Genomic DNA, 11,067 nt, shown 5'->3' with positions numbered 1-11,067 from the left:
CAATTGGCATATTACACGCTGTAGCCTTCTATTGAGAATTTTTGCAAATATTTTATAATCTACATTCCAGAGACTTATTGGCATATAGCCCTCTACACGACGCAACTTGGCGATATCCTCAGATTTTGGAATTAAAACCGTGTGAGTTTTCATGAAAGACAGCGGCAGTACTTTTCTCTTATAAGATTCTTCGATGACAGCGAGCAAAATGGGACACAGAGGACTTTTGAATTTTTTGTAAAAAGTTGAACAAAGCCCGTCAGGGCCTGGCGTTTTACCCCCGGGCAGGTCGCTTACTGCTCTTTCTACTTCTTCTACGCTGATGGGTTCCTCAAGCCATTCCCGCGTGTTGTCGTCTAGCCTCGGCATAAGAGACAGGAGGTCTTTCATTTCACAATCGCGCCTTCCTGAAGTGAGTGAAAAAATCCGTCGGTAATGTTCTACAAACGCTTCCTCGATGTTTGTGCTATCCGCGGTGAGGGTGCCTTTCCTCTCGATTTCGGTTATTTCTTTGGACATTGCATATCTTTTTTCAGCTATCAAAGCTTGCTTGGTAGGTTGTTCGCCGCAAAGAAACCTTTGCGTTCTTGCGCGGACCACAGCGCCTTCATATCGCGCTTTCTGAAAGTGTTCGAGTTGGGCTTTGATATTTTCTATGTCTTTTACTCCTTGACCAGGATTAGTACATTCTGCTTCACTCAGGGCCTCTAAATTGTGCTGCAGTTTTCGCTCTTCTGCCCTGGCGTAAAACTTGAGCGTGCTCGATCTTTCAATTGCTGAGATTTTAACCTCCTCTTTGAACCGCTCCCACCGTTCTAAGGGGCACATCCCGCTTTGCTCAACCATTCTATCAAGGAGATCGTCCACTGCAGCTTCAAATGTCTTGTCTTTAAGTAGGCCTGCGTTCAACTTCCACAATCGCCAGTTAAACTTTGACCTAGGGGTTTGGTTTTCTCCGATTGTGACATTTACGAGACAGTGGTCACTAAAGAACACAGGTTTTACGTGATAAGATCCAATGTTATTTACAATGTCGCTAGAAAAATAAATGCGGTCAAGGCGTGCGTGAGAGGATTTCTAAAAGTGTGTGAACTGAATTTTCTTTATACTTTTTGAAATGTAAAAAAACATCTTCCAAATTATTCTCAGCGATTATTTCGCTCAGGACATTTGCACTAGAATCACTTACGCGCGTGAATGGAGTTCTGTCTCTTGCTTCACAAATGCAATTAAAGTCGCCTAGAAGTATAGTGGTCCGATCACATTTAATGTAATGTGAAATCCCTCGGAAGAATGCCTCCCGTTCACTAACTTTACAAGGGGCATAGATGCAGATTACTCTCCACTGCCCTTCCAACAAATTAAAGTCACACAAAATAAAACGCCCATGGTCATCGGTAATGACACTCACATCTGAAAGGGGAACAGACTTTTTAAGGAATAAAAAACAACCACCTGCAGTGCCAACTGCATGCGTTACGCATACCTCGTACGAGGTAAGAAAAGGCTGTAACGCCCTCGTCACCTGCTCTTCCTCCGCCATTTTTGTTTCTTGTAAGGCCAAAAAGTCTAATTGCTCCTCGTGGAGTAAACGTAGCAGCTGGTATTGTTTTCGAGTGGAGTTTAGTCCTCTAATGTTGAGGGTTCCAAATGTTAAACCTTTAGTGGAAGGGCCAGTTTTTTTTTTTTCGGAAGCATTGTTGGGATTGGAGGAGGAAGCGTGCATTGGAAAGCGACATATGAACAACCTCGCATGGAAGCTACATCAGGCGTAACTTTGCAACTGGCACTAGTAAAGCGAAAATGGATCTAAGACATGACCTAAAGCGTTCGCAGTTTGGATGTAACCAGAAAGTAACCACCTTCTACGAGGTTCGCTCTCGTCCATTGCCTGGGGGAGGGCGGGGCTTGCACCATTTCTTCCTCCCGTGAACTGGAGTCCAGTCAGGCCCCTCCTCTACGAGGTCTAAAGGCCTCTTTGAGGGGTCAGCACCTTCATCCATTTCCAGGTCGTCTTCGGACGTGATGTCCGAATGGTGATCGCTCATGCAAGCTGGCCTCGTTGACTGGTCCTTTGAGGGGTCCGATGCAGCACCGTCGACGTCCGGACCGGCGTTCCCAACCTCAGGGTTGTCAGCTCCCAGGCAACTTGGCAAGATGGTGTCGCTCTCCCGTGCTAGGTCTCCCTCTCGACCGGCCAGAGGACCAGATGAGATGGTGTCGTTCTTCCGGGATAGGTCTATTTCACGACCAGCTTGGCAATTAGACGCCAAAGTGTCGTCCTCTCGTGCAGAGTCTCCCTCACGGCCAGTTGGACAACTTGACAAGGTGGTGTCATTCTTTCGTTCTAGGTGTTCCTGTCGTCCGTCTGTAACCTTTGGGTCACCGGTAGTGACTGGATGTCGAATGTCGTCTTCGCCTTTCTCAGCTTCTTCTTCATCGATGAAGAACTCCGAGTTGTCTTCCCCAGGAGCAGGCAGCATCACGGTGGCGTATGTTCGAATGCAGTCCTCTTGCTCGTGGCCATAACGATTGCACTTGTCGCAGTGGGGAACGCGGCACTCTCTGCGAATGTGGCCTGTCCTCTTGCATCGGAGGCAGAGTGGTGCCCTCCCAGGAACGACGACCAGGACCTTGCTGCCGAACATAACCAGCTGGTACGGGAGATGATCTTTTGTTGTGCCCTCCTTGAGGTTTATTTTAACAAATCTCGTTGTCGTTTGAAGATTCTGGAATCCTTCCACCCTCCACGTGTCCCGGGAAACTTCGTTCACCTTCCCGTAAGGCTCCAGGGCCCTCCGTACTGCATTGTCGCTTATGTGAATCGGTGTCCAGTGCAGTCATAGTCGGACCTCGCATTCGTCAGGGTCGATGAGCAAACAACGTTTTTCTTTCACGACCAGTTCTTTTGCCGCAAGAAGCTTCTTCTTCGCAGTCAGAGAGTTAAACGTGAAAAGCCAAACATGGTTCATTTGGTACTGGCCAGCTCCAATCAAATCTTGTAGAACGCCATGGCGTTCCATTTGTGTTCGAAAATCGTCTATCTTGTATGGGCGTCCGGAGGTGTCACAATGCGCAAATACAGAGTTCAAAACTTCAGTACCTGTGGGCAGAGACGGCAGAATCACTCGGTAGGAATCCTGAGACATTTCAGTAGATGAACCACGGCCGGTGAAAGCCGTTGCAGACGCTCCTCGGGAGCTCATCAAACTTGCGACCGTTCCGAACGGGGGCACGCGCTTCTCTCTCGGCCACCGATCCCCCCGTGCTTCGATGCATTTTTCTCGCGCATCTAGTGTCGCGAAACGTAGTTTCGCGAAATGGTTGAGCCGTCTGAACGAGTCCGAAAAGGACGCGCGCATCTAAGAAAAGTTGCGCGCACACCTCGCTTCTGGAGCGAGCTTTTGCTGAAACTTTGCCGAGTCTGTCAATCACTCTGAGGGCGCCGCCAATGGCCGCTCAGAAACGATCTCACGTGGCCTTTGAGGGGGGAGCGAGCTGTTTGAGAAGACCACTTCACTGCCGGTGTTGTAGCCGAGCCAAATCCGAAAAAAACCGAAACCACGAACGATGGATACTGCCGGCGCTTCCGCAAGCACGTCAAGCACCACTGAAGAAAAAGTGGGTAGCATATCGGAAAAAAACACAGGGATGGACGAAGACGTAATTGGTGATGATGATAATTCGCGTTTATTTTTAGTCATAATTAAGAAATAAAACCTTCAGACAAGGAAACAAAAAGGGACGTACACAGTACCGTCTCAAAACCAGCACAGCGTACAGCTCTCATTTACTTCCACAACAGTCTTCTTCTTAGTCAACCTCCATCCAAATTATACATATTCAACAGTAAATAAAGTAAATGGCAATAAATGACAATTCAACAACTAGTAAATGATAATTTAAGAGTAAATTAAGTAAATGAAAGTAAATGACACGACGCTGAATGGCTAATTATGATGATGATGATGTTGGCTTTCAACTGAAGCGCCACTTTATGGTCAACACCCAAACTATTTTCGCGAGTCAAAACGTCATCGTTGTTGCACGTGAAGCGGTACGTGTGAACGAGCTAGTGGTGCAAAACTATCGATAGTACTATCGATAGTATCGATAGTCGCCAGAAACCTGACTATCGATAGTGAAAAAAACTATCGATAGTATTATCGATAGTCGACTATCGAAAAACTATCGATAGTACTATCGATAGTCGACTATCGGAAAACTATCGATAGCACTATCGATAGTCGACTATCGAAAAACTATCGATAGTACTGATAGTCGACTATCGAAAAACTATCGATAGTCGACTATCAGAAAACTATCGTTAATCGACTATCGGAAATTTATCGATAGTCGACTATCGTAAACCTATCAATAGTACTGTCGACAGTTTACTATGGATAGTTTTGCGACACTAGTAGTTTGCGTCGCTCCCTCTTGTCTATTTATCGCTTTAATTTTTTTTTTTTTTCAAACGGGGCACCAACTAGTTTAGGCACTTACCATCCCAACTTTGGTTCAGCTTTCAGTGATGACGAAGATGGGGGTTTGGGCGAAAAAAGAAGGGGGAGGCGAGCGGTAAGGCGAGGGCAAGACGGGCCGGGGAGGAGGAAGCAGACGGACCGCTGGAGAAGAGAGGGGGAAACCTCCTTCTCTCTTTAGCGTTCCGTCTGCTTCCTCCTCCCCGGCCCATCTTACCCTCGCCCTACCGTCTTGAGTTGTAACGGACTATAGTGGTGCAAGACTATCGATAGCACTAGCGATAGTATACTGGCGACTATACTGGCGACTATACTGGCGATAGTCGCCAGTATAGTAAAAAACCATCGATAGTCGACTATCGAAAAACTATCGATAGTACTATCGATAGTCGACTATCGAAAAACTATCGATAGTCGACTATCGAAAAACTATCGAAAAACTATCGATAGTACTATCGATAGTCGACTATAGATAGTTCTGGGACACTATCGATAGTTTTGGAAAAACTATCGATAGTATCGATAGTCAATTTATCGATAGTTTTGCATCACTAGAACGAGCACATTTCGCGAAACTTGAGTGTCGCGATACTGTTGCGCGCCTAAAAGATGCATCGTGTGAACAGACCTTTAAAGGACCCATGAAACAAATTTTGGGCTGGGGTAAATCAATTTATATTGGGATTTTACTAATAGCACATCGTTCAGTGGGCCAAAAGAACAAAGGTAGAAAGTCAGAAGCCTGACTTTCTCTACGAAAATTTGCAAAACATAGCGGACTACTTCGTACCTCCTTCCCTTCGTAAACTCTCCGCCTTTTCACTGTGATACATCCGCGGACCCCGCAGCGCGTCACCGGGCTACTAGCCACCATAACCGGGCCCCCGCAGCGCGTCACCAGGGCCCAAGCGCACGTCACACAACACCGGACCTCACTTAATCCCTTTACCCCTAAGCTGACATTGCGGTGGAAGCTACGCGCTTGCCGGACCAATCAGCCGTCTCCCTTTCATCACCTGACCTCATTCTCTGCGGGTCGCGGTATGCGCGAGAGAGCATGATCACGTGGAAAATGTGTGGCTGGCCCAACGAGCACGTAGCTTCCACAGCACTGTCAGCTTCGGGGTGAACGGGGTGGGGAAAGTAAATAGTCGGAATTTTGAGCGACGGGCTAATCTTCTAGGGGGACAATGGCTGTGCCCGGCTGCAAGCGAGAATCCGAGCAAGAGGGGACTCCCCCCTTTCCGACTTCTTGAACTGTTCGGTACAATGCGCGATTTATGAGTTGAGGAGGAAAGCTAAACAGAAAACTGTTGAAAAAGCGTTTCATGTTAAAGGGACGGTGCAATCCTATTTAAGCATCCACATTTTTTGCGGTTTCCACATCTCTTGTGGTTCGGGCAACCCAGCGGGAACGGAGAGAATAACTAAATATTAGCGCGTCATATTTTAACCGAGCGACGCGGACACCTCCTCCTCCTACGGGGGCGCCCCGTGGTGTCGAACGCGCATGGCATGTGACGAAATCGTGACGTTGTTGAGGGGCAGCTCTCTCTCTTCGGCCTCACCTCCTTTTCCCCGTCTTCCCACCCTCCCCACATTCCTCAGTCACCGCGGTCTGCGGGCGCGGGAAAAGGGAGACAGAGGACCAAGAACATCATGAAGGAGGTTACTTTTTGCTTCTTTTTGTAATTTTAATATGCCTATAACTTACAAAATAAAGCGAAAGCGTCCACCACGGGTACATTATTTTAATAAATCAGAGGAATTGTAACCTCCATCTCGGTGGTATTGTTATACATCGCAGTCATTTGAGCAAGATCTCCGAGAAATGGGACCATGAAGAGAAACGGGCGAGGAGTGCCGTCTGCTCTCGTCTGCTTCTCCGTGAACGCTGAACTGACTCTGTAGTCGGTGCAAGGGGGTCTGAATTCGTTACAAACTAGGATGAATTGAGCGTTTCAATGCAGCGGCCAGGGCCGTACCCAGAAAAAAATTTCGGGGGGGGGGGGGTTTCGGGGACAACGGCGGCCATTTTGAAAGTGTCTATTGTCTTATTTTCGCCTATGAATCATGTGCATCGGTGGCATATAATGGAGAGTTACAGCAAACCGGAGAACCGGTCCCGGTTTGGTACCCGGTAGCCGACCGGCGCCACTGCGTGTGCGCAGAGGTGGAGATTAAAATCGGCTGACTGCCAGTGCACCGACCAGGGCCGTACCCAGAAAAAACTTTCGGGGGGGGTCAGAACCCCCTAACCCCCCCCCCCCCCCCCCCCCCTGGTTATGGCCCTGGCAGCGGCTGTGCAACTTTCGGTTGAATCGAATACGCCTGTCACTAGAGTGCTGAACTATAGTTCAGCCCGTTCAGCCGAATCGAACAGCTTGAGCCGGTTTCGCCCCAACGTACGTCAGAAGCAGTCAGAAGGTCGTTGGGATCATTCATGTAAAATAATGGACTGCGAGTAATCAAGCTTGCATTAGTCAAGCAATTAGCAGGAAATTTTTTAAAATTTTCAGCACGAAATTTCAGATGACTCGTCGTTATGCACGGGTGAATATTTATACTTTGTTTCAGCTGAAGTCCAAACGCGGCCGATGCTTCAAGCGCGAGCTCCGCGCTTAAGCGCGAAACACATGTACGACGAAACCGTCCGATCCGACGTGCGGACTGCCGGAATGACCTTCGGGGGCGAGGGTTTTCGTAGCACCGGAGAGCGTTGAAAACCCTCGCCTCTGTCCGTGGTATTCGCGACTCGAGCAAAACGGACGCCGCCAAGCGGGAAAACCAGGAACCAGTCGGTCCAGGTCACAGTGAAATCCAGGTCGCTCCGCGCCCCGCCGCGTCTCTGATGGCTTTCGCGGACACGTGCTCTCGGCGCGGGGGCGAGCAATGTAATTTGACGAAGGTCCAAAAATTTCTTAAGTTTGCCTGAGTGTTCATTACTGTGGTGAAGCCTCAGTAGATTGTTTCTTTCCATCACGTGTTTGAAAGCCCGTTTACTCCACAACACACGGTCGCGTGCTTTCAATTTTTTGGATGAGGAGGAATCACGGAAAAACGTTTTGATTTGTCTGTCTCTAATCACATTCAAAGTGACGTCTGCTTGGTAACTGATAAGTGGTTTCTTTATAAGGACGTAGAACAGTGGACTGAGGTCGACAGACGAAGTGTTTCACTGGAGGGAACGTCAAGTGAATGGGAAGGTTCGATAGCTGCTTTCCTTGAGTTTGGTTGTGCTCGATTAGCTTCAAGTTAATTTGAGCCACTAACGCCAGCCGGTGCGTTGGCTATTCATCTAGGCGGCTTTTCGCCGAAAAAGACCACATTGAAGGAGTTGGGCTAATTTCGCAATTACTTCATTCAAAAAACCTGCTCGCTGCATATGATTAATGAGGAAAATTATCTGCTTTCAAAATCTGGGGAACGCGTCTCGCAAAGTTAGAAGCTGTCACATCATTAAGGCCTGTTCCCACATGCAGCGGAGCGCTACAAGCATAGCGCTGATCTCGCGCTAAGCACGTGCCGACGGAAGCGTTCACCAGCTTTGTATCGCACCGTCAAAACTGTTGCTCATGGCAGACGATAAGTAGCTGACGGCACGTGCGCAGCGCTACATCAGCGCTTCGCTGCATGTGAGAACCGGCCTTTAGGATCTATTGCGCCTCCAATATTCATATTATAACCCCTGTCGAAGCTAGCAGCAATATACGTCTACATTGCTCAGGTTGACCGGCCACAAAAAATACTCATTTTATCCATTCGGGATTCGAAGTCAAGTTCAATGCAGAGAGGTCTGAGTGAATCTCCGATGAAGACTCTCTACAGTTTGTCCGCATTCGTCTCCGTTCTACCGGGTAGAACCATTTGGCTAAGTTTAAGTAGTATCTCTCTGTCTGTCAAATATACTTTTATTCAGCAGTTCACCTAATAGTTAGTGAACTAAGTTCATATTTCAACCCGAAGAATATACTAATATCGCTTTAGTGGGACCCATAGTACGTAATATAATACATAATCCGCATATTCATCAAAATGACTTCTCGATTGCTACTAAAACCTGAATTGAAATACGAGTATCAGCTGCTTAGTGAAGCGCCAGCGAGTTGACATGCTCCTTGGCTTAATAATCGCTTGCCTAATTTTCGTAATTTTCCTGCAGCCTGTGTTCTTGACCGAGCTTACGACTGGAGCTGTTTCTTGAAACGCGGACAGGCACAAAAGCTCAATTTTGCGGATAGATAAGTCGCATGGTCGAGGCATGCGAGTTAGCTAAAAATTACTCTCGGTGGAACAATTTTGTAGCCTTCGCCGCTTTCCTTAGATTATCAAAACTAATTAAAGTCTATTACCGTTTCTCCGGAGCCCATAGTTTCGGTTTTGATCGAAGTCTCCGAAACGAAAGTTTGACACTAAAAGGACAAAAAACACCGGCAAAACAAAACTATGCTCAGCAAGTTTATGCGCACCAGCTACACTTAACTGTCTCAGTTCAAATACCCATAAAATTGGGCATTCAACAAGAGGAAATTCGTTAAATTGAATGCGCCACCCATTCAGGCGGCCCGGCCGAGCCGACGCGACCTGGACTCAGCCGCCATGTTTGTTTGGTGGTGGCGCCCCCTATAGGTCGCTGGAGTCGCGAATTGCTTGATCGGACGTCGGAGCGGACGGTTTCGTCGCACGCGTGTTTCGCGCTTTCAGCGTCCCTGCCAAGCACGCATGCTCGTACAGTGCAAGCACTGTTCAGGGTCACGTGTTCGCGCTTGCAGCATTGGCTGTGTATGGACTTAAGCTGAAACGAAGCATAGTACATCGTGAAAATTGCATAATAATCAATGACCATCAATATTTCGCCGAAGCTCAAACGCCGTAAAACGCTTGCCTTTCCTTACATATTTCTTAAATGAGTTGATTTATTGGTTTTTGGTCATGATTAGTAGGTGTCTCAGTCGAACCTTAAGTTTATTTTCTATACTTTAAAGCTAATTATCATTTCTTAGTTAATTATTTAGTTAACTAAGTATATTTTTTTTGTAATTGCTGACGTCCTCCATGCCTAGCAGTTCGTTCCCGAAAACAGTTTTTTTTTTTCTTTGCTTTATTTTTAGGTGTTTCTGAAAGCCTTCGTTAAAACGATGCGGTAAGGTAAGGTCGTTTCGAAGAAGACATTGTTGGCGGTATATGGATTAAATCACGGCTGCGACGAATTTCCCTTGCGCACACCACTGAACTCGAGCGGAAACAATGGGGTAATCATACGCAGGTATCACAACCTTGCAACATCTCTGATATGAAACACGAGGCGACGCCGCTGGATGAGCCGTTGAATAATCGACATGTTTTCGAGCTTACTACACTTCATTCGTCTTGGCTCATTGTCTCCAGTTCTCGGAAGCTTTATCCGTTATGGCGAGAAACACTTTTTCCTTCCGCCAGAAGCGTTCAAACAGTCCGAGACAGAGATAAACGGCATCGTCTAAACTTCTTCAATCTCCGAGAGGACCCGTGTCTGTGCGGAGCCGAACCCGACGCTCTAATGGCGGCATTACACAGGTTCTCCACATCAGAAAAAAGCGAACGTCTTCTAAACTATAACGTGGGCAAACCTGTACGATCCTCATCACGAGTCATCAAATTACTTGTAATGCCTACATCTCCTGCATTGTTTTTTCCTGAAATCCAAATTTCGGTTCACCAACCCTTTAAAGGGATACTTCAACGAAATGTGAAATATACCCGTCGTGTTCAAAAATAGGTTGAATGATCCACAATATCCGTAAATGACAGTCGCACGTTTGTATTTTGAACCTGGTGGCTGTATTTTTCGTTATAAACGGCTCACTTTGGCAAGCGCTCGGAGAACAGCCAGCGGAGACCACGTGACATCCAACGCAATCGTGACGTAGTTCATCTCGGGACGAGCAAAGCTACGGTGAGGCTTACGTCGAGATGATGAAGCGGCTGCTTTTGTACACATTTTGAGTGACGGGTTAATCTTCTGTAATCTTGTAGAGGTACAACAGCGACCTCTGGGTCACACAAAAGGGATTCTCGGGAAGAGGGAAGTTCCTCCTTCCCCTCCTCTCTCGTCGTGGCCGGAGGCGAGACAGTTACCGTCACTACCTCTCAAGGTTCCTAGACGGCTATTACAAACGAGGCGTTAGCGGCATCCACCAGGAGCTGTTTGCTAATCGTTTAATTCGTTTTGAAATTCATTTTCGTGACTTTTTTAACAAAATATTGGTGTGTTCGATGTGATACTGCTCCTTTGAAGACGTACAGATCAAAAAATAAGCGCCGAAATTTCCTTGTAGTATACCTTTAAAGGGGTACTACAACGTCGTAGTATCCCTTTAAAGGGATACTACGACAAACTTTTGACGCTTATTTCTTGGTCTATTCGTGTTTAAGGGAGCCCCAGTATCCTATAAGACACATCAATCTTTTGTTGAAAAAGACACGAAAATGATTTTTAAAACGCATTAAACGATTAGCAAAGAGCTCTTGGTGGATGTCGCTAACGCCTCGTTTGTAATACCCGTCTAGGAACCTTGAGAGGTAGTGACGGTAACTGTCTCGC

The sequence above is a fragment of the Ixodes scapularis genome, unplaced genomic scaffold (genome assembly GCF_016920785.2).
Source record: "Ixodes scapularis isolate PalLabHiFi unplaced genomic scaffold, ASM1692078v2 PGA_scaffold8__174_contigs__length_109621045, whole genome shotgun sequence".
NCBI classification, from domain to species: Eukaryota; Metazoa; Arthropoda; class Arachnida; order Ixodida; family Ixodidae; genus Ixodes; species Ixodes scapularis.
Note: the sequence above shows the minus strand (reverse complement) of the source record.